We start from the raw sequence: 25485 nt of genomic DNA, 5'->3' as shown, positions 1-25485 counted from the left end.
CATGGATCAAAGCATTAGGTGGAGTTAAGTAGAGAAGCACCTAACGAGCTCACAAGATCACCTGAGGGAGGAAACTCAGAAGCCGCAGTACCACTTTCCTCCACAAACGGAAGCTCCCAGAGAGAATCAGCCGAAGTACCACTTGTGACCACAGGAGGGAGCTCTGCCACAGAATTCACAACAGGTCGGGTCGGGTTTCATGAAAGTGGCCGACCCGTTTCGCTCAACCCTAAAGAAGAGGCAACCTGGGGAACACCTTGGAGTGGAACACACCGTCTCTACACCCCAGACCCAACTTGTAGGCCAAATGCAGTGTTGTTTTCAACAACTACTAAACGAGAGCCAGAAGATCGAAGCAATGGAGAGGAAACCTGGGGAACACCTTGGAGCGGAAGACACCGTTAGTAGGCCCTAGCGAAGTAGTAGCCCCAATGCAGTTTTCAAATTCCTATAGGCTGAAAACCAGACTATTGACGCTCAGCTTTTTAAAAGGAGGACAGCTGTATTGAGTGGCGCAGACAGACACAGGTAGTAGGTAGTGTTGAGCATTCCGATACCGCAAGTATCGGGTATCGGCCGATACTTGCGGTATCGGAATTCCGATACCGAGATCCGATATTTTTGTGATATCGGGTATCGGTATCGGAAGTGTAAAATAAAGAATTAAAATAAAAAATATTGTTATATTCACCTCTCCGGCGGCCCCTGGACATCAGCGGGAGGATCCGGCGTCCGGCACGGCTTCTTTCTTCAAAATGCGCGCCTTCAGGACCTGTGGAATGACATCCCGGCTTCTGATTGGTCGCGTGCCGCCCATGTGACCGCCACGCGACCAATCAGAAGCCGCGACGTCATTCCTCAGGTCCTAGAAGGCGCTCATTCTAGGACTTTAGCTGAGGAATGACGTCGCGGCTTCTGATTGGTCGCGTGGCGGTCACATGGGCGGCACGCGACCAATCAGAAGCCGGGACGTCATTCCACAGGTCCTGAAGGCGCGCATTTTGAAGAAAGAAGCCGTGCCGGACGCCGGATCCTCCCGCTGATGTCCAGGGGCCGCCGGAGAGGTGAATATAACAATATTTTTTATTTTAATTCTTTATTTTACACTTTAATATGGATCCCAGGGCCTGAAGGAGAGTTTCCTCTCCTTCAGACCCTGGGATCCATGAGGATACATTCCGATACTTGATGTCCCATTGACTTGTATTGGTATCGGATATCGGTATCGGCGATATCCGATATTTTTCGGGTATCGGCCGATACTATCCGATACCGATACTTTCAAGTATCGGACGGTATCGCTCAACACTAGTAGTAGGCCTTAACAAAAAATTTGGCTCAATGCTGTTTAAAAAATGTTACAGGGGTACACGGGCAGCAGTGGTCTGGTCAGTGGAGGAGTATTGGAAGGAGGGACCGCAGACAGGCGTAGTAGGCCTAACATAACAAAATTAGGCTGTAGGCACTTTAAAATAGCTTCCAGGGGTACACGGGCAGCAGTGGTCTGGTCAGTGGAGGACTAGTGGAAGGAGGGACCGAAGACAGGCGTAGTAGGCCTAACATAACAAAATTAGGCAGTAGGCAGTTTAAAATTGGTTCCAGGGGTACACGGGCAGCAGTGGTCTGGTCAGTGGAGGACCAGTGGAAGGAGGGACCGCAGACAGGCGTAGTAGGCCTAACATAACAAAAGTTGGCTGTAGGCACTTTAAAATAGCTTCCAGGGGTACACGGGCAGCAGTGGTGTGGTCAGTGGAGGACTATTGGAAGGAGTGACCGCAGACAGGCTTAGTAGGCCTAACATAACAAAAGTTGGCTGTAGGCACTTTACAATAGCTTCCAGGGGTACACGGGCAGCAGTGGTCTGGTCAGTGGAGGACTAGTGGAAGGAGGGACCGCAGACAGGCGTAGTAGGCCTAACATAACAAAATTAGGCAGTAGGCACTTTAAAATTCGTTCCAGGGGTACACGGGCAGCAGTGGTCTGGTCAGTGGAGGACTAGTGAAAGGAGGGACCACAGACAGGCGTAGTAGGCCTAGCATAACAAAAGTTGGCTGTAGGCACTTTAAAATAGCTTCCAGGGGTACACGGGCAGCAGTGGTGTGGTCAGTGGAGGACTATTGGAAGGAGTGACCGCAGACAGGCTTAGTAGGCCTAACATAACAAAAGTGGGCTGGAGACACTTGGAATTCTCTTGCAGGGGTACACAGGCAGCATTGGTGTTGTCAGCGGAGGCCGATTTTAATGAGTGTCTGCCAGTTAGTACTCCCAAAAAATAAATAGATGTTAATGTCTCGCATTACACCAAAACCAAAACACAAAAGGGTGGAATACTTAGGTACAGTGGTGGGCTCCTCTGCTGAGTTTCAGACCTAGTAATTTGGCGCAAAGTATGTACTGGTGTAAATATAGGACACTGCCCCTGACTATGTTAAGTAGCATCATACATGTCAACACAATGGTATTGTCAGTGCCAGGCACTGAAGGATGTCAGCGCATAGACTAAACATTGGTGGAACTGTGAGAGATAATTTTACAAGTGGTAGAGCAATGTTTGAGCTGGGGGGGACTCTCTTGTGGCCGGCGGTACAGGCCCAGGGCCCCTCATGTTACAACGGTGTGTCTGATGTTGGGTGCGCACCACCACCGCCAGAGACACTTTATTGTACTATGAGGGACCCAGTGGCAGTGCCGTCGACCAAAAGCGGGCACACCCACCTCTTCAGACAAACGGCACTCTCACGGGTGCTTGCGCCAAGTGGCGAGACCACGGCCCCGTGGGGGGAGTTTGGCCATTTAGGGTGGTGTAAACATGTCGTATGCTGGACAAACAGCTGCTGCAAATTACGAGATTGGAAAAGTCAGTCAGAGTACTCCACAAGCAAGACCTTTTCATAGGAAAGCTAGGTGTCAGCTGGGCAAGGTGGGGCAAAAGAATTCGAAATCCAGTTGTGGTTCATTTTAATGAAGGTTAGATCATCAACATTTTGGGTAGCCAGATGAGTCCTTTTTTCAGTTAATATTGAACCTGCAGCACTGAATACTCTTTCTGATAGGACACTAGCTGCCGGGCAAGCAAGCTCCTGCAATGCATATTCTGCCAATTCTGGCCAGGTGTCTTATTTGGATGCCCAGTAATCAAATGGGAATGACGGTTGAGGGAAAACATCGATAAGGGATGAAAAATAGTTTGTAACCATACTGGACAAATGTTGTCTCCTGTCACTTTGAATTGATGCTGCAGTACCTGTCCTGTCTGTGGTCATAGCAAAATCACTCCACAACCTGGTCAGAAAACCCCTCTGTCCAACGCCACTTCTGATTTGTGCACCTCTAACACCTCTGGCCTGCTGACCCCTGCAGCTCGTGTGATAACGATCACTGGTGCTGTGTGCTGGGAATGCCTGAATCAAACGGTCAACAAGAGTTGATTGTTTGGTTGCTAATATTTGTTCCAGGTTCTCATGTGGCATAATATTTTGCAATTTGCCTTTATAGGATCAAGGAGGCAGGCCAACCAGTAATCGTCATCAGCCATCATTTTACAAATGCGTGTGTCCCTTTTGAGGATACGTAAGGCATAATCCGCCATGTGGGCCAAAGTTCCAGTTGTCAAATCTGCGGTTGTGCTGGGTTGAGGTGCAGTTTCAGGGACTTCTAAGTCACTTGTCTCCCTAAAAAAACCTGACCCCGGCCTTGCAACTCCATCAGTTGCTATTGGCCCCGTAGAAGCTTCCTCATTACAAAAATAATCATCCCCATCATCCTCCTCGTACTCCTCCTCCTCCTGTTCGCCCGCTACCTCGTCCTGTACACTGCCCTGACCAGACAATGGCTGACTGTCATCAAGGCTTTCCTCTTCCTCTGCTGCAGACGCCTGCTCCTTTATGTGCATCAAACTTTGCATCAGCAGACGCATTAGGGGAATGCTCATGCTTATTATGGCGTTGTCTGCACTAACCAGCCCTGTGCATTCCTCAAAACACTGAAGGACTTGACACATGTCTTGTATCTTCGACCACTGCACACCTGACAACTCCATGTCTGCCATCCTACTGCCTGACGGGTATGTGTATCCTCCCACAAATACATAACAGCACGCCTCTGTTCGCACAGTCTCTGTAGCATGTGCAGTGTTGAGTTCAACCTTTTTGCAACTTCGATGATTAGGCGATGCTGGGGAAAGTTCAAAGACCGCTGATAGGTCTGCATACGGCTGGAGTGTACGGGCGAACGGTGGATATGCGAGCAAAGTCTGCGCACTTTGAGGAGCAGGTCGGATAACCCCGGATAACTTTTCAGGAAGCACAGCACCACCAGGTTTAAGGTGTGAGCCAAGCAAGGAATGTGTTTCAGTTGGGAAAGGGAGATGGCAGCCATGAAATTCCTTCCGTTATCACTCACTACCTTGCCTGCCTCAAGATCTACAGTGCCCAGCCACGACTGCGTTTCTTTCTGTAAGAACTCGGACAGAACTTCCGCGGTATGTCTGTTGTCGCCCAAACACTTCATAGCCAATACAGCCTGCTGACGTTTGCCAGTAGCTGCCCCATAATGGGACACCTGGTGTTGTGAATTCTGTGGCAGAGTTCACTCCTGTGGTCACAAGTGGTACTTCGGCTGATTCTCTCTGGGATCTTCCGTTTGTGGAGGAAAGTGGTACTGCAGCTTCTGAGTTTCCTCCCTCAGGTGATCTGGTGAGCTCGTTAGCTTCTTCTCTACTTAACTCCACCTGATGCTTTGATCTATGCTTCCTGTCAATGTTTCAGTGTGGGACTTGTTTTTTTTCCTGGATCATTCCTGTGGCCTGCTGCTCTGCAAAGCTAAGTTTTGCTTATGTTATTTTGTTGCTATTTTTCTGTCCAGCTTGCTTTATTGGTTTTTCTCGCCTGCTGGAAGCTCTGAGACGCAGAGGGACCACCTCCGTACCGTTAGTCGGTGCGGAGGGTCTTTTTGTCCCCTCTGCGTGGTTTTTTATAGGTTTTTGTGCTGACCGCAAAGTTATCTTCCCTATCCTCGTTCTGTTCAGCTAGTCGGGCCTCACTTTGCTTAATCTGTTTCATCTCTATGTTTATGTTTTCATCTTACTCACAGTCATTATATGTGGGGGGCTGCCTTTTCCTTTGGGGAATTTCTCTGAGACAAGGTAAGCTTATTTTTCTATCTTCAGGATTAGCTAGTTTCTCAGGCTGTGACGAGGCGCCTAGGTTCTGGTCAGGAGCGCTCCACGGCTACCTTTAGTGTGGTTTGATAGGCTCAGGGATTGCGGTCTGCAGAGTTCCCACGTCTCAGAGCTCGTTCTATTATTTTGGGTTATTGTCAGTTCACTGTATGTGCTCTGACCTCCATGTCCATTGTGATTCTGAATTGCCTTTCATAACAACCTGGTGTGCAACAGTGGCAGCTGCGGATGGAGTGGTTGTGCGACTGCGGTCTGTGGACGAGCTCTCGCTTCTGCAGGAGGACGAGGAGGAGGAGGAGGGGGTGCGAATGGCTACAGCCAACTGTTTCCTAGACCGTGGGCTAGGCAGAACTGTCCCGAAATTGCTGTCCCCTGTGGACCCTGCATCCACCACATTCACCCAGTGTGCCGTGATGGACACGTAACGTCCCTGGCCATGCCTACTGGTCCATGCATCTGTTGTCAGGTGCACCTTTGTACTCACAGATTGCCTGAGTGCATGGACGATGCACTCTTTAACATGCTGGTGGAGGGCTGGAATGGCTTTTATCGAAAAGAAGTGTCGACTGGGTAGCTCGTAGCGTGGTACAGCGTAGTCCATCAGGGCTTTGAAAGCTTCGCTTTCAACTAACCGGTAGGGCATGATCTCTAACGAGATTAGTCTAGCTATGTTGGGCGTTCAAACCCTGTGTACGCGGATGCGAGGCTAAGTACTTCCTTTTTCTAACGAGAGTCTCATGTAGGGTGAGCTGGACTGGAGAGCTGGAGATCGTGGAAATAGCGGGGGTGCCGGTTGACATGGCAGACTGAGAGACGGTTGGAGACGGTATTGTTGCCGCCGGTGCCCTAGATGCAGTGTTTCCTACTACGAAACTGGTGATTCCCTGACCCTGAGTGCTTTGGCCTGGCAACGAAACCTGCACAGATACTGCAGGTGGTGCGGAAAATGGTGGCCTTACAGTGACGGAAGGGATGTAGCGTTGCTGACTAGCTTCATTGGCCGAGGGTGCTACAACCTTAAGGGACGTTTAGTAGTTAGTCCAGGCTTGCAAATGCATGGTGGTTAAATGTCTATGCATGCAACTTGTATTTAGACTTTTCAGATTCTGACCTCTGCTTAAGGTAGTTGAACATTTTTGACAGATGATTGTTTAAAAAAATGCCAGACTGCACTCTTTCTAGCATCGGATCCCTTTTCAGGCATTGCAGACTCAGCTTTAACCGGATGGCCACGCTGTCCTCCAACAGGTTTTGGCTTTGCCACGCGTTTTGGGCCAGATACGGCCCCGGCAGATGGAACCTGTTGCGATGTTGATGCCTGCTGCGGCCCCTCCTCCTCCGCTTCAGAACTACTGCCACCTGCACCCTGTTCCCCCAATGGCTGCCAATCGGGGTCAACAACTGGGTCATCTATAACCTCCTCTTCTATCTTGTGTGCAACTTCGTCTGCGTCACCGTGTAAGTCGGTGGTATAGCGTTCGTGACGGGGCACCATAGTCTCATCAGGTCTGATTCTGGATCAGTACCCTGCGAGGGCAATGTTGTGGTCTGAGTCAAAGGAACAGCATAGTAATCTGGCTGTGGCTGTGCATCTGTGCACTCCATGTCCGATTCAACTTGTAATGGGCATGGCCTGTTAACTGTTTCACTTTCTAAGCCAGGGACGGTATGTGTAAAGAGCTCCATGGAGTAACCCGTTGTGTTGCCTGCTGCATCCTTCTCTGTTGTTTTTTTTTGCTGACCGTGAACATCCACTAACGACGCGCTGCTTTTACATTTACCAGTTTCAGAAGAGGAGGCAAAAGAGCTAGAGGCTGAGTCAGCAAGGTAAGCCAAAACTTGCTCTTGCTGCTCCGGCTTTAAAAGCGGTTTTCCTACTCCCAGAAAAGGGAGCGTTCGAGGCCTTGTGTAGCCAGACGACGAACCTGGCTCCACAGCTCGAGACTTAGGTGCTATATTGTTTTTCCCACGACCACCTGATGCTCCACCACCACTACCATCATTACCAGCTGGCAATGAACGCCCACGGCCACGACCTCTTCCACCAGACTTCCTCATTGTTTTAAAAACGTAACCAAAGTAACGGTATTTGTTACTGTAAAACAACTTACAAGGTGAACTCAAACTTCTGTAGGATTTAGATATCCCTTTATAGGTGGGTGAGACTGCAAGGAAAATCAGGCACAATGTTACACACTCGGTTTTCTGTGGCACCAAATGAGAGAGATGCCACACACGCAGGACCGTCACTCAAGCACAAATGCCAATATTAATCTCCCACTGTTTATTTTTTTTTTTCAGGAAGAATGTTAAAACCCAAAACAGACACTAGGCTTTCTATGGCCCACTATTTGAGAGAGATGGCACACAGGACTGGCACACAAGCACAAAGGCCAATATTAATCCCCCACTGTTTTTTTTTTTTTTCAGGGAGAATTTTAAAACCCAAAACAGACACTAGGCTTTCTATGGCCCACTATTTGAGAGAGATGGCACACAGGACTGGCACACAAGCACAAAGGCCAATATTAATCTCCCACTGTTTATTTTTTTTTTTCAGGGAGAATTTTAAAACCCAAAAACAGATACTAGGCATTCTATGGCACACTATTTGAGAGAGATGGCACACAGGACTGGCACACAAGCACAAAGGCCAATATTAATCTCCCACTGTTTATTTTTTTTTTTCAGGGAGAATTTTAAAACCCAAAACAGACACTAGGCTTTCTGTGGCCCACTATTTGAGAGAGATGGCATACAGGACTGGCACACAAGCACAAAGGCCAATATTAATCCCCCACTGTTTATTTATTTTTTTTCAGGGGGAATTTTAAAACCCAAAACAGACACTAGACTTTCTATGGCCCACTATTTGAGAGAGATGGCACACAGGACTGGCACACAAGCACAAAGGCCAATATTAATCTCCCACTGTTTATTTTTTTTTGTCAGGGAGAATGTTAAAACCCAAAAACAGACACTAGGCTTTCTATGGCACACTATTTGAGAGAGATGGCACACAGGACTGGCACACAAGCACAAAGGCCAATATTAATCTCCCACTGTTTATTTTTTTTTTTTTTCAGGGAGAATTTTAAAACCCAAAACAGACACTAGGCTTTCTATGGCCCACTATTTGAGAGAGATGGCACACAGGACTGGCACTCTAGCAGAAATGCCAATATTAATCTCCCACTGTTTATTTTTTTTTTTCAGGGAGAATTTAAAAACCAAAAAAAGACACTAGGCTTTCTGTGGCCCACTATTTGAGAGAGATGGCACACAGGACTGGCACTCTAGCAGAAATGCCAATATTAACCCCTTTACCCCCAAGGGTGGTTTGCACGTTAATGACCGGGCCAATTTTTACAATTCTGACCACTGTCCCTTTATGAGGTTATAACTCTGGAACGCTTCAACGGATCCCAGTGAATCTGACATTGTTTTCTCGTGACATATTGTACTTCATGACAATTGTAAAAATTATTTGATAGTACCTGCGTTTATTTGTGAAAAAAACAGAAATTTGGCGAAAATTATGAAAATTTCGCAATTTTCCAACTTTGAATTTTTATGCAATTAAATCACAGAGATATGTCACACAAAATACTTAATAAGTAACATTTCCCACATGTCTACTTTACATCAGCACAATTTTGGAACCAAAATTTTTTTTTCTTAGGGAGTTATAAGGGTGAAAAGTTGACCAGCAATTTCTCATTTCTACAACACCATTTTTTTTTAGGGACCACATCTCATTTGAAGTCATTTTGAGGGGTCTATATGATAGAAAATACCCAAGTGTGACACCATTCTAAAAACTACACCCCTCAAGGTGCTCAAAACCACATTCAAGAAGTTTATTAACCCTTCTGGTGCTTCACAGGAATTTTTTGAATGTTTAAATAAAAATGAACATTTAACTTTTTTTCACAAAAAATTTTATTCAGCTCCAATTTGTTTTATTTTACCAAGGGTAACAGGAGAAAATGGACCCCAAACATTGTACAATTTGTCCTGAGTATGCCAATACCCCACATGTGGGGGTAAACCACTGTTTGGGCGCATGACACAGCTCGGAAGCGAAGGAGCGCCATTTGACTTTTCAATGCAAAATTGACTGGAATTGAGATGGGACGCCATGTTTCGTTTGGAGAGCCCCTGATGTGCCTAAACATTGAAACCCCCCACAAGTGACACCATTTTGGAAAGTAGACCTCCTAAGGAACTTATCTAGAGGTGTGGTGAGCTCTTTGACCCACCAAGTGCTTCACAGAAGTTTATAATGTAGAACCGTAAAAATAAAAAATCATATTTTTTCACAAAAATTATATTTTCGCCCCCAATTTTTTATTTTTCCAAGGGTAAGAGAAAAAATTGGACCCCAAAAGTTGTTGTACAATTTGTCCTGAGTACGCTGATACCCCATATGTGGGGGTAAACCACTGTTTGGGCGGATGGGAGAGCTTGGAAGGGAAGGAATGCCGTTTGACTTTTCAATGCAAAATTGACAGGAATTGAGATGGGACGCCATGTTGCGTTTGGAGAGCCACTGATGTGCCTAAACATTGAAACCCCCCACAAGTGACACCATTTTGGAAAGTAGACCCCCTAAGGAACTTATCTAGAGGTGTGGTGAGCACTTTAACCCACCCAGTGCTTCACAGAAGTTTATAATGCAGAACCGTAAAAATAAAAAATCATATTTTTTCACAAAAATTATCTTTTCACCCCCAATTTTTTATTTTTCCAAGGGTAAGAGAAGAAATTGGACCCGAAAAGTTGTTGTACAATTTGTCCTGAGTATGCTGATACCCCATATGTGGGGGTAAACCAATGTTTGGGCGGATGGGAGAGCTCGGAAAGGAAGTAGCGCTGTTTGACTTTTCAATGCAAAATTGACAGGAATTGAGATGAGATGCCATGTTGCGTTTGCAGAGCCCCTAATGTACCTAAATAGTAGAAACCCCTCACAAGTGACACCATTTTGGAAAGTAGACCCCCTAAGGAACTTATCTAGATGTGTGGTGAGCGCTTTGACCCACCAAGGGCTTCACAGAAGTTTATAATGGAGAGCCGTAAAGATAAAACAAAAATTATTTTTTAGCCCACCAGTTTTGTATTTTCCTGAGGGTAACAGGAGAAATTGGACCCCAAAATTTGTTGTCCAATTTGTCCTGAGTGCGCTGATACCCCATATGTGGGGGGAACCACTGTTTGGGCGCATGGGAGGGCTCGGAAGGGAAGGAGCTCCATTTGAATGCAGACTTAGATGGAATGGTCTGCAGGTGTCACATTGCGTTTGCAGAGCCCCTAATGTACCTAAACAGTAGAAACCCCCCACAAGTGACACCATTTTGGAAAGTAGACCCCCTAAGGAACTTATCTAGGTGTGTTTTGAGCACTTTAACCCACCAAGTGCTTCACAGAAGTTTATAATGCAGAGCCGTAAAAATAAAAAAATCATATTTTTTCACAAATATGAACTTTTCGCCCCCAATTTTTTATTTTGTCAAGGGTGAGAGAAGAAATTGGACCCCAAAAGTTGTTGTGCCATTTGTTCTGAGTATGCGGATACCCCACATGTGGGGGTAAACCACTGTTTGGGCGCACGGCAGAGCTCGGAAGGGAAGGAGCGCCGTTTGACTTTTCAATGCAAAATTGACTGGAATTGAGATGGGACGCCATGTTGCGTCTGGAGAGCCCCTGATGTGCCTAAACATTAAAACCCCCCACAAGTGACTTTGGAAACTAGACCCCCTAAGGAACTCATCTAGATGTGTTGTGAGAGCTTTGAACCCCCAAGTGTTTCACTACAGTTTGTAACGCAGAGCCGTGAAAATTAATAAAAAAATCTTTCCTCCAAAATTATTTTTTAGCCCCCAGTTTTGTATTTTCCCGAGGGTAAGAGGAGAAATTTGACCACAAAAGTTGTTGTCCAATTTGTCCTGAGTACGCTGATACCCCATATGTTGGGGGGAACCACCGTTTGGGCGCATGGGAAGGCTCGGAAGGGAAGGAGTGCCATTTGGAATGCAGACTTAGATGGAATGGTCTGCAGGCGTCACATTGCGTTTGCAGAACCCCTAATGTACCTAAACAGTAGAAACCCCCCACAAGTGACCCCATATTGGAAACTAGACCCCCCAGGGAACTTATCTAGATGTGTTGTGAGAACTTTGATCCCCCAAGTGTTTCACTACAGTTTATAACGCAGAGCCGTAAAAATAAAAAATCTTTTTTTCCCACAAAAATTATATTTTAGCCCCCAGTTTTGTATTCTTCCAGGGGTAACAGGAGAAATTGGACCCCAACAGTTGTTGTACTATTTGTCCTGAGTACGCTGATAACCCATATGTTGGAGTAAACCCCTGTTTGGGCACACGGGCGAGCTCGGAAGGGAAGAAGCACTGTTTTACTTTTTCAACGCAGAATTGGCTGGAATTGAGATCGGACGCCATGTCGCTTTTGGAGAGCCCCTGATGTGCCTAAACAGTGGAAACCCCCCAATTATAACTGAAACCCTAATCCAAACACTCCCCCAGCCCTAATTCCAACGTTAACCCTAACCACACCTCTAACCCTGACACACCCCTAACCCTAATCCCAACCCTATTCCCAACTGTAAATGTAATCTAAACCCTAACTATAACTTTAGCCCCAACCCAAACTGTAGCCCTAGCCCTAACCCTAGCCCTAGCCCTAGCCCTAACCCTAGCCCTAGCCCTAACCCTAGCCCTAGCCCATGCCCTAACCCTAGCCCTAACCCTAGCCCTAACCATAGCCCTAGCCCTAACCCTAACCCTAACCCTAGCCCTAACCCTAACCCTAGCCCTAACCCTAGCCCTGTTATGATAAGGTAATTCAGTACCACAATGGACATAGAAGTCAGAGCACATACAGTGACCTGACAATAACCCAAAAACATAGAACGAGCTCTGAGACGTGGGAACTCTGCTGACAGCAATCCCTAATCCTCTCCAACCACACTAGAGGCAGCCGTGCATTGCGCCTAACGCTCCCTGTGCAACTTGGCACAGCCTGAGAAACTAGCTAGCCGGAAGATAGAAAATAAGCCTACCTTGCCTCAGAGAAATACCCCAAAGGAAAAGGCAGCCCCCACATATAATGACTGTGAGTTAAGATGAAAAGATAAACGTAGAGATGAAATAGATTTAGCAAAGTGAGGCCCGACTTTCTGAACAGAGCGAGGATAGGAAAGGTAACTTTGCGGTCAACACAAAACCCTACAAAAACCACGCAAAGGGGGCAAAAAGACCCTCCGTACCGAACTAACGGCACGGAGGTACACCCTCTGCGTCCCAGAGCTTCCAGCAAGCAAGAAAACAATATTAAACAAGCTGGACAGAAAAAATAGCAAACAAAAAAGCAAAAGCGGAACTTAGCTATGCAGAACAGCAGGCCACAGGAACGATCCAGGAGGAAACAGGTCCAATACTAGAACATTGACTGGAGGCCAAGATCAAAGCACTAGGTGGAGTTAAATAGAGCAGCACCTAACGACATCACCACATCACCTGAGGAAAGAAACTCAGAAGCCGCAGTACCACTCTCCTCCACCAACGGAAGCTCACAGAGAGAATCAGCCGAAGTACCACTTGTGACCACAGGAGGGAGCTCTGCCACAGAATTCACAACAGTACCCCCCCTTTGAGGAGTGGTCACCGAACCCTCACCAGAGCCCCAAGGACGACCAGGATGAGCCATATGAAAGGCACGAACAAGATCGGGAGCATGGACATAAGAGGCAAAGACCCAGGAATTATCTTCCTGAGCATAACCCTTCCACTTAACCAGATACTGAAGTTTCCATCTTGAAACACGAGAATCCAAAATCTTCTCCACAATATACTCCAACTCCCCCTCCACCAAAACCGGGGCAGGAGGATCAACAGATGGAACCATAGGTGCCACGTATCTCCGCAACAATGACCTATGGAATACGTTATGTATGGAAAAAGAATCTGGAAGGGTCAGACGAAAAGACACAGGATTAAGAATCTCAGAAATCCTATACGGACCAATGAAACGAGGTTTAAACTTAGGAGAGGAAACCTTCATAGGAATATGACGAGAAGATAACCAAACCAAATCCCCAACACGAAGTCGAGGACCCACACAGCGTCTGCGATTAGCGAAACGTTGAGCCTTCTCCTGGGACAAGGTCAAATTGTCCACTACATGAGTCCAAATCTGCTGCAACCTGTCCACCACAGTATCCACACCAGGACAGTCCGAAGACTCAACCTGCCCTGAAGAGAAACGAGGATGGAACCCAGAGTTGCAGAAAAACGGCGAAACCAAGGTAGCCGAGCTGGCCCGATTATTAAGGGCGAACTCAGCCAAAGGCAAAAAGGACACCCAGTCATCCTGATCAGCAGAAACAAAGCATCTCAGATATGTCTCCAAGGTCTGATTGGTTCGTTCGGTCTGGCCATTAGTTTGAGAATGGAAAACCGAGGAAAAAGACAAGTCAATGCCCATCCTAGCACAAAAGGCTCGCCAAAACCTCGAAACAAACTGGGAACCTCTGTCAGAAACGATATTCTCTGGAATGCCATGTAAACGAACCACATGCTGGAAGAGCAATGGCACCAAATCAGAGGAGGAAGGTAATTTAGACAAGGGTACCAAATGGACCATCTTAGAGAAGCAATCACAGACCACCCAAATGACTGACATCTTTTGAGAGACGGGAAGATTTGAAATAAAATCCATAGAGATATGTGTCCAAGGCCTCTTCGGGACCGGCAAGGGCAAAAGCAACCCACTGGCACGAGAACAGCAGGGCTTAGCCCGAGCACAAATCCCACAGGACTGCACAAAAGAACGCACATCCCGCGACAGAGATGGCCACCAAAAGGATCTAGCCACTAACTCTCTGGTACCAAAGATTCCAGGATGACCAGCCAACACCGAACAATGAACCTCAGAGATAACTTTATTCGTCCACCTATCTGGGACAAACAGTCTCTCCGCTGGGCAACGATCAGGTTTATTAGCCTGAAATTTTTGCAATGGTGGCAGACCTAGCGAACCGCTTAGTGCGCTTAGGACAATCAGAGATAGCATGAGTGGAATCACCACAGTAGAAACACAGCCCATTCAGACGTCTGTGTTCTTGCCGTTCAACTCTGGTCAAAGTCCTATCGCACTGCATAGGCTCAGATTTATGCTCAGATAATACCGCCAAATGGTGCACAGATTTACGCTCACGCAAGCGTCGACCGATCTGAATGGCCAAAGGCATAGACTCATTCAGACCAGCAGGCATAGGAAATCCCACCATGACATCCTTAAGGGCTTCAGAGAGACCCTTTCTAAAAATAGCTGCAAGCGCAACTTCATTCCATTGAGTGAGTACTGACCACTTTCTAAATTTCTGACAATATACCTCTATCTCATCCTGACCCTGACACAGAGCCAGCAAATTTTTCTCTGCCTGATCCACTGAATTAGGCTCATCGTACAGCAATCCGAGCGCCAGGAAAAACGCATCGATATTACTTAATGCAGGATCTCCTGACGCAAGAGAAAATGCCCAGTCCTGAGGGTCGCCACGTAAAAAAAGAAATAATGATCCTAACTTGTTGAACTGGGTCACCAGAGGAGCGAGGTTTCAAAGCCAGAAATAGTTTACAATTATTTTTGAAACTCAGAAATTTAGTTCTATCTCCAAAAAACAAATCAGGAATAGGAATTCTTGGTTCTAACATAGAATTCTGAACCACAAAGTCTTGAATATTTTGTACTCTTGCCGTGAGCTGAGCCACACATGAAGACAGACCTTTAATGTCCATCGCTACACCTGTGTCCTGAACCACCCAAATGTCTAGGGGAAAAAAAAGGCAAAACACAGTGCAGAGAAAAAAAAATGGTCTCAGAACTTCGTTTTTCCCTCTATTGAGAATCATTAGTACTTTGGGCCTCCAGTACTGTTATGATAAGGTAATTCAGTACCACAATGGACATAGAAGTCAGAGCACATACAGTGACCTGACAATAACCCAAAAACATAGAACGCGCTCTGGGACGTGGGAACTCTGCTGACCGCAATCCCTAATCCTCACCAACCACACTAGAGGCAGCCGTGGATTGCGCCTAACGCTCCCTATGCAACTCGGCACAGCCTGAGAAACTAGCTAGCCTGAAGATAGAAAATAAGCCTACCTTGCCTCAGAGAAATACCCCAAAGGAAAAGGCAGCCCCCACATATAATGACTGTGAGTTAAGATGAAAAGACAAACGTAGAGATGAAATAGATTTAGCAAAGTGAGGCCCGACTTTCTGAACAGAGCGAGGATAGGAAAGGTAACTTTGCGGTCAACACAAAACCCTACAAAAACACGCAAAGGGGGCAAAAAGACCCTCCGTACCGAACTAACGGCACGGAGGTACACCCTCTGCGTCCCAGAGCTTCCAGCAAGCAAGAAAATAATATTAAACAAGCTGGACAGAAAAAATAGCAAACAAAAAAGCAAAAGCGGAACTTAGCTATGCAGAACAGCAGGCCACAGGAACGATCCAGGAGGAAACAGGTCCAATACTAGAACATTGACTGGAGGCCAGGATCAAAGCACTAGGTGGAGTTAAATAGAGCAGCACCTAACGACATCTGTTGTGAATTCTGTGGCAGAGCTCCCTCCTGTGGTCACAAGTGGTACTTCGGCTGGTTCTCTCTGTGAGCTTCTGTTGGTGGAGGGAAGTGGTACTGCGGCTTCGGAGTTTCCTCCCTCAGGTGATCTGGTGAGGTCGTTAGGTGCATCTCTACTTAACTCCACCTAATGCTTTGATCCTGGCTTCCTGTCAATGTTCCAGTGTTGGACTTGCTTTTCCCTGGATCTTTCCTGTGTCCTGCTGCTCTGCATAGCTAAGTTCTTCTTTGCTATTTGTTTGCTATTTTTTCTGTCCAGCTTGTCTAATTTGTTGCTGGAAGCTCTGGGGCACAAAGGGTGTACCTCCGTGCCGTTATTTCGGTACGGAGGGTCTTTTTGCCCCCTTTGCGTGGTTTTCTTTAGGGTTTTGTGTAGACCGCAAAGTTACCTTTTCTATCCTCGATCTGTTAAGAAAGTCGGGCCTCACTTTGCTAAATCTATTTCATCTCTACGTTTGTCTTTTCATCTTAACTCACAGTCATTATATGTGGGGGGCTGCCTTTTCCTTTGGGGTATTTCTCTGAGGCAAGGTAGGCTTATTTTCTATCTTCAGGCTAGTTAGTTTCTCAGGCTGTGCCGAGTTGCATAGGCAGAGTTAGGCGCAATCCACGGCTGCCTCTAGTGTTGTTTGGAGAGGATTAGGGATTGCGGTCTGCAGAGTTCCCACGTCTCAGAGCTCGTTCTATGATTTTGGGTTATTGTCAGATCACTGTATGTGCTCTGACCGCTATGTCCATTGTAGTACTGAATTGCATTTCATAACAGACATCACCACATCACCTGAGGAAGGAAACTCAGAAGCCGCAGTACCACTCTCCTCCACCAACGGAAGCTCACAGAGAGAATCAGCCGAAGTACCACTTGTGACCACAGGAGGGAGCTCTGCCACAGAATTCACAACATATCCCTAACCCTAGCCCTAACCCTAGCCCTAGCCCTAATGGGAAAATGGAAATAAATACATTTTTTTAATTTTTCCCTAACTAAGGGGGTGATGAAGGGGGGTTTGATTTACTTTTATAGCGGGTTTTTTAGCGGATTTTTATGATTGGCAGCTGTCACACACTGAAAGACGCTTTTTATTGCAAAAAATATTTTTTGCGTTACCACATTTTGAGAGCTATAATTTTTCCATATTTTGGTCCACAGAGTCATTTAAGGTCTTGTTTTTTGCGGGACAAGTTGACGTTTTTATTGGTAACATTTTCGGGCACGTGACATTTTTTGATCGCTTTTTATTCCGATTTTTGTGAGACAGAATGACCAAAAACCAGCTATTCATGAATTTCTTTTGGGGGAGGCGTTTATACCGTTACGCGTTTGGTAAAATTGATAAAGCAATTTTATTCTTCGGGTCAGTACGATTACAGCGATACCTCATTTATATAATTTTTTTATGTTTTGGCGCTTTTATACGATAAAAACTATTTTATAGAAAAAATAATTATTTTGGCATCGCTTTATTCTCAGGACTATGACTTTTTTATTTTTTTGCTGATGATGCTGTATGGCAGCTCGTTTTTTGCGGAACAAGATGACACTTTCAGCTGTACCATGGTTATTTATATCTGTCCTTTTGATCGCGTGTTATTCCACTTTTTGTTCGGCGGTATGATAATAAAGCGTCGTTTTTTTGCCTCGTTTTTTTTTTTTTTTTTTTACGGTGTTTACTGAAGGGGTTAACTAGTGGGCCAGTTTGATAGGTCGGGCCGTTACGGACACGGCGATACTAAATATATGTACTTTTATTGTTTTTTTTATTTATTTAGATAAAGAAATGTATTTATGGGAATAATATTTTTATTTTTTTTCATTATTTAGGAATATTTTTTATTTATTTTTTTATTTACACATTTGGAAAAAATTTTTTTAACTTTTTTTCTTTGTCCCAGGGAAGGACATCACAGATCGATGATCTGACAGTTTGCACAGCACTCTTTCAGATGACCGATCTGATAGCAGTGCAGGCTGCTTCACAGTGCCTGCTCTGAGCAGGTTCTGTGAAGCCACCTCCCTCCCTGCAGGACCCGGATCCGCGGCCATCTTGGATCCGGGCCTGGAGCAAGCAGGGAGGGAGGTAAGACCCTCGCAGCAACGCGATCACATCGCGTTGCTGCGGGGGGCTCAGGGAAGCCCGCAGGGAGCCCCCTCCCTGCGTGGTGCTTCCCTGCACCGCCGGCACATCGCGATCATCTTTGATCGCGGTGTGCCAGGGGTTAATGTGCAGGGGGCGGTCCGTGACCGCTCCTGGCACGTAGTGCCAGATGTCAGCTGCGATAGGCAGCTGACACCCAGCCGCGATCGGCCGCGCTCCCCCCGTCAGCGCCGCCGATCGCGCTGGACGTACTATCCCGTCCGTGGTCATGGGGGCCCACCCCACCTCGACGGGATAGTACGTCCGATGTCAGAAAGGGGTTAATCTCCCACTGTTTATTTTTTTTTTCAGGGAGAATTTAAAAACCAAAACAAAAAAACAAAAAAAAAACAGATACTAGGCTTTCTATGGCCCACTATTTGAGAGAGATGGCACACAGGACTGGCACACAAGCACAAAGGCCAATATTAATCTCCCACTGTTTATTTTTTTTTTTTTCAGGGAGAATTTTAAAACCCAAAAACAGACACTAGGCTTTCTATGGCCCACTATTTGAGAGAGATGGCACACAGGACTGGCACTCTAGCAGAAATGCCAATATTAATCTCCCACTGTTTAGTTTTTTTTTCAGGGAGAATTTTAAAACCCAAAACAGACACTAGGCTTTCTGTGGCCCACTATTTGAGAGAGATGGCACACAGGACTGGCACTCTAGCAGAAATGCCAATATTAATCTCCCACTGTTTAGTTTTTTTTCAGGGAGAATTTTAAAACCCAAAACAGACACTAGGCTTTCTGTGGCCCACTATTTGAGAGAGATGGCACACAGGACTGGCACTCTAGCAGAAATGCCAATATTAATCTCCCACTGTTTAGTTTTTTTTCAGGGAGAATTTTAAAACCCAAAACAGATACTAGGCTTTCTGTGGCCCACTATTTGAGAGAGATGGCACACAGGACTGGCTCTCTAGCAGAAATGCCAATCTTAATCTCCCACTACTTTTTTTTAGGGAGAATTTAAAAAAAAAAAAAAAAAAACAGGGACTGTCCTACAATTACTATCTCCCTGCAGTAATCTCTGCCAGGTATGGCAGGCAGCAATAACAAGGAGTGGACTGCTGCACAAATTAAATCAAAAGTGTGGACAAACAAACAAGATAGCTGTGCAGATAGGAAGGAACAACAGGATTTGTGCTTTGAAAAAAGCAGTTGGTTTGCACAGTGGCGTACACACAGCAATGCAGCTATCAGGGAGCCTTCTAGGGCAGCCCAATGAGCTACAGCGCTGAGAAAAAAAAAATGTAGCTTCCACTGTCCCTGCAAACAAAAGGTGGTGTTGGACAGTGGAAATCGCTACAGCACAAGCGGTTTGGTGGATAATGGACCCTGCCTAACGCTATCCCTGCTTCTGACGAAGCGGCAGCAACCTCTCCCTATGCTCAGATCAGCAGCAGTAACATGGCGGTCGGCGGGAACGCCTCTTTATAGCCCCTGTGACGCCGCAGACAGCAAGCCAATCAAGATGGACGGTACTCTCATAATTCATCTCTAGGTGTCGGTTCCCTAGTGTCTAGAGGTTTCCCTTTAATGTGGGCTGCCTTGCACAAAAGACAGCAGTGGATCCTAGATCTGCTCCTTCTTGCCTTCATTAACACGTGGCCTCTAATTCTCTGGCCAAATGGCACATTTCTGTTCTTTTGGGGATTTGTGTATTTCTCCCAAGGGTGGGGGCCAATTCAGGAGTGGAGGAAGGTCTCTGGGCAATATATTGGGCCTGAATTTATAAATCCAAAATGGAGTCTCCCTCGTCCTTCACACATTGTAATCATGCGTGACAAATGTGCTATTGCATGCCAAGAGGTCAGAATACTGGCCATTTAATGTAATACCAAGATTGGCCTGTGTTAGTATCTCTCATCTCTAAATAATTTTGGCGAGTCCCAAGGGGTGGAAACCAAATCTCTCCTCTCACCATGATGTCCTCTATGAAGTCAAATAGTTCATAAAGAAAAAGGGCTCTCTTTACAAGTGCATAAATAAAAAAAAATGGTTGTACTGGTTGTACAACTAGAGTTACATACAGTGCCTTGCGAATGTATTCGGTCCCATGGAACTTTTCAACCTTTTCCCACATATTGTGCTTCAAACATAAAGATACCAAATGTAAATTTTAGGTGAAGAATCAACAACAAGTGGAAGACAATTGTGAAGTTGAAGGAAATTTATTGGTTATTTTAAATTTTTGTGGAAATTCAAAAACTGAAAAGTGAGGCGTGCAATATTATTCAGGCCCCTTTACTTTCAGTGCAGCAAACTCACTCCAGAAGTTCATTGTGGATCTCTAAATGATCCAATGTTGTCCTACATGCCTAATGATGATAAATATAATCCACCTGCGTGTAATCAAGTCTCTGTTTAGATGCACCTGCTCTGTGATAGTCTCAGGGTTCTGTTTGAAGCACAGAAAGCATCATGAAGACCAAAGAACAAAACAGGCAGGTCCGTGATACTGTTGTGGAGAAGTTTAAAGCTGGATTTGGATACAAAATGATTTCCAAAACCTTAAACATCCCAAAGAGCACTGTGCAAGCGATCATGGAAATGGAAGGAGTATCATACCACTGCAAATCTACCAAGTCCCAGCAGTCCCTCTAAACTTTCATCTCAAACAAGGAGAAGACTGATCAGAGATGCAGCCAAGAAGCCCTGATCACTCTGGATGAACTGCAGAGATCTACAGCTGAGGAGGGACAGTCTGTCCATAGGACAACAATCAGTCGTACACTGAACAAATCGGGCCTTTATAGAAGAGTGGCAAGAAGAAAGCCATTTCTCAAAGATATTTATAAAAAGTGTCAATTAAAGTTTGCAACAAGCCACCTGGAAGGCACACCAAACATGTAGAAGAAGGTGCTCTGGTCAGATGAAACCAAAATTAAACTTTTTGGCAACAATGCCAAACGATATGCCTGGCGTAAAGGCAACACAGCTCATCACCCTGAACTCACCATCCCCACTGTTAAACATGGTGGTGACAGCATCATGGTTTGGGCCTGCTTTTCTTCAGCAGAGACAGGGAAGATGGTTAAATTTGATGGGAAGATGGATGGAGCCAAATACAGGGCCATTCTTGAAGAAAACCTGTTGGAGTCTGCAAAAGACCTGAGACTGGGACGGAGATTTGTCTTCCAACAAGCAAACATAAAGCAAAATCTACAATGGAATAGTTCACAAATATCCAGGTGTTAGAATAGCCAAGTCAAAGTCCAGACCTCAATCCAATCGAGAATCTGTAGAAGGAGCTGAAAACTGCTGTTCACTAACGATCTTCATCAAACCTCACTGAGCTCGAGCTGTTTGCCAAGGAAGAATCAGCAAGAATTTCAGTCTCTCAATGTACAAAACTGATAGAGACATACTCCAAGCGACTTGCAGCTGTAATCACAGCAAAAGTTGGCGCAACAAAGTATTAAGTTAAAGGGGCCGAAAAATATTGCACGCCCCACTTTTCTGTTTTTGAATTTCCACAAAAATTTAAAATAACCAATACATTTCATTCAAATTCACAATTGGGTTCCACTTGTTGATTCTTCACCAAAAAATTTACATTTGGTATCTTTATGTTTGAAGCATGATATGTGGGAAAAGGTTGAAAAGTTCCAGGGGGCTGAATATTTTCGCAAGGCACTGAAATGGTTGCATCACCTAAATAGTATTGCACAATGTGCTTGTTTATTCCTACCTGTGGTAATAGGAATACTGTGGTAAGGAAAATTGTAATTCAATGATAGAAAGATTTTTCAAGTTCAATTCACATTTTTTCTATAACACAATGATTGATAGACAAGTCATCTTTCTTTTTATGTTATCCTACTCTGAATGACATGCAGACATTTATTTATCTGCAACTGGAACAGATTGACTTCTGTATTTAGTACCCATAGAACCATAGAAAGTCCTATACAACAGCCGTCCTATTTCGCTTAAAGCTGAATCCATATTACTAACATTTTCAGTGAAATTAGTCAGATTTAGCTGATGGCCCCCATATGATCTGTCATACTGAGCTACCTTATCCTTGATGCTAAATAGTGATGAACGAACGAGCTCGCCACTACTCGATACTCTCCCGAGTATCAGTGTACTCGGTGTACTTGCCGAGCACCAAGCATTTCCGGGATTATTTATCGGTAACTGGTGTCTCCACCCAGCATTTTTGGAGGACTTTAGAGACCCAATCTCGCTGCAGGGATTGTCTGCCAGGCCATGAAATGCCGCAGACATCTTTGTTGTGGTCGTGCAGTGATGGGCTTGGCCGCACAGCATCATCCCGAGTATAAGAGACCTGGTGCCACCCTGCTCACCTCATTCAGCTCATTTTGCGAGAGTAGGGAGAGCTGCAGCTGAGATAGGGTCAGAATTGTGGATTTTAGAGCCAGTTTAGGTCTGCAACTGTTAAACCCACAGCTCCTGAGAAACCAACAGTCCTTTTTAGGGCTAACTCATGGCAGTGTGGAATTTCCGTGACAGGCCTCATATATCTGTGTGCTCCAAGTTTGGGCATTGTAGGCCGGTTTACCACTTTTTTTGCTGTCTGTTACTCTACATATATACAGCACTATTTTGCATTCAGAAAATACAGGCCACATATTTGGCAGTGTGATATTTCCGTGACAGGCCTCATATATCTGCGTGCTTAAAGTTTGGGCTTTGTAGGCTGGTTTACCACTTTTTTTGCTGTCTGTTACTCTACTTACTGTATATATAGCACTATTTTGCATTCAGAAAATACAGGCTACATATTTGGCAGTGTGGTATTTCCGTGACAGGCCTCATATACAGTGGGGCAAAAAAGTATTTAGTCAGTCAGCAATAGTGCAAGTTCCACCACTTAAAAAGATGAGAGGCGTCTGTAATTTACATCATAGGTAGACCTCAACTATGGGAGACAAACTGAGAAAAAAAAATCCAGAAAATCACATTGTCTGTTTTTTTAACAATTTATTTGCATATTATGGTGGAAAATAAGTATTTGGTCAGAAACAAAATTTCATGTCAATACTTTGTAATATATCCTTTGTTGGCAATGACAGAGGTCAAACGTTTTCTGTAAGTCTTCACAAGGTTGCAACACACTGTTGCTGGTATGTTGGCCCATTCCTCCATGCAGATCTCCTCTAGAGCAGTGATGTTTTTGGCTTTTCGCTTGGCAACACAGACTTTCAACTCCCTCCAAAGGTTTTCTATAGGGTTGAGATCTGGAGACTGGCTAGGCCACTCCAGGACCTTGAAATGCTTCTTACGAAGCCACTCCTTCGTTGCCCTGGCGGTGTGCTTTGGATCATTGTCATGTTGAAAGACCCAGCCACGTTTCATCTTCAATGCCCTTGCTGATGGAAGGAGGTTTGCACTCAAAATCTCACGATACATGGCCCCATTCATTCTTTCATGTACCCGGATCAGTCGTCCCGGCCGCTTTGCAGAGAAACAGCCCCAAAACATGATGTTTCGACCACCATGCTTTACAGTAGGTATGGTGTTTGATGGATGCAACTCAGTATTCTTTTTCCTCCAAACACGACAAGTTGTGTTTCTACCAAACAGTTCCAGTTTGGTTTCATCAGACCATAGGACATTCTCCCAAAACTCCTCTGGATCATCCAAATGCTCTCTAGCAAACTTCAGACGGGCCCGGACATGTACTGGCTTAAGCAGTGGGACACGTCTGGCACTGCAGGATCTGAGTCCATGGTGGCGTAGTGTGTTACTTATGGTAGGCCTTGTTACATTGGTCCCAGCTCTCTGCAGTTCATTCACTAGGTCCCCCCGCGTGGTTCTGGGATTTTTGCTCACCGTTCTTGTGATCATTCTGACCTCACGGGGTGGGATTTTGCGTGGAGCCCCAGATCGAGGGAGATTATCAGTGGTCTTGTATGTCTTCCATTTTCTAATTATTGCTCCCACTGTTGATTTCTTCACTCCAAGCTGGTTGGCTATTGCAGATTCAGTCTTCCCAGCCTGGTGCAGGGCTACAATTTTGTTTCTGGTGTCCTTTGACAGCTCTTTGGTCTTCACCATAGTGGAGTTTGGAGTCAGACTGTTTGAGGGTGTGGACAGGTGTCTTTTTATACTGATAACAAGTTTAAACAGGTGCCATTACTACAGGTAATGAGTGGAGGAAAGAGGAGACTCTTAAAGAAGAAGTTACAGGTCTGTGAGAGCCAGAAATCTTGATTGTTTGTTTCTGACCAAATACTTATTTTCCACCATAATATGCAAATAAAATGTTAAAAAAACAGACAATGTGATTTTCTGGATTTTTTTTTCTCAGTTTGTCTCCCATAGTTGAGGTCTACCTATGATGTAAATTACAGACGCCTATCATCTTTTTAAGTGGTGGAACTTGCACTATTGCTGACTGACTAAATACTTTTTTGCCCCACTGTATCTGCATGCTCCAAGTGTGGGCATTGTAGGCCGGTGTACCACTTTTTTCCTGACTGTTACTCTAATTATATACAGCACTATTTTGCATTTAAAAAAAAAAAAACAGGCCACATATTTGGCAGTGGGATATTTTCGTGACAGGCCTCCTATACAGTATCTGCATGCTCAAAGTTTTGGCATTTCAGGTTGTTTTGCCACTGTTTTTGCTGTCTATTACTCTAATTATATACAGCATTATTTTGCATTTAAATAAACAGGCCACATATTTGCCAGTGTGGTATTTCCATGACAGGCCTTATATATCTGCGTGCTCCAAGTTTGGGCATTGTAGGCCGGTTTTCCACTGTTTTTGCTGTCTGTCACGCTACTTATATACAGCACTATTTTGCATTTAAAAAATACAGGTCACATATTTGGCAGTGTGGTATTTCCATGACAGGCCTTATATATCGGCGTGCTCAAAGATTTGGCATTTTAGGGCATTAGTCCAATTTTTTTCTGTCTGTTACTCTACTTTTATACAGCACTATTTTGCATTTAAAAAAATACAGGCCACATATTTGACAGTGTGGTATTTCCGTGACAGGCCTCATATATCTGCGTGCTCTAAGTCTAGGTTTTAATGAGGCCTTCAGCAATGTCTCCTCATTCTCCACCACTAGATCACCAGGGTTCACGTGTTCCGTGCTGCTACAGATAGTCATTTTTTTGGCAAGGGTGTCTGTGATCCCCATGAAATATTTTTTAAAAATTAACCCCCATGAGCAAATGTTTGTCAGGCCATGCACTCCATTACAAATCTCAGAGACCCACACCACTATATTGGGCCTACTTCTTAACTCTGTCTCCTGCAATGTCTCTTCTTTACCTGCCACTAGATGACCAGGGTGAACGTGCTTTGTACTGTTATAGGCCACAGAAGTTTGGGCAAGGGGGGCTGTGATGACAATAGTATATTTTTTAAAAAGGTACCCCCGTTGGTGAAACCACATCCTTGTTGGCAAAGATTTCATAACATTTGTGTACCTTAAAGATCTCACTTGAAAATCTCCTGCTTGTATTGCCTGGTTGCTCACATTGGACTCAAT

This window comes from Ranitomeya imitator, chromosome 4 (assembly GCF_032444005.1).
Source record: "Ranitomeya imitator isolate aRanImi1 chromosome 4, aRanImi1.pri, whole genome shotgun sequence".
Lineage (NCBI taxonomy): Eukaryota > Metazoa > Chordata > Amphibia > Anura > Dendrobatidae > Ranitomeya > Ranitomeya imitator.
This window is presented reverse-complemented; position numbering follows the sequence as displayed.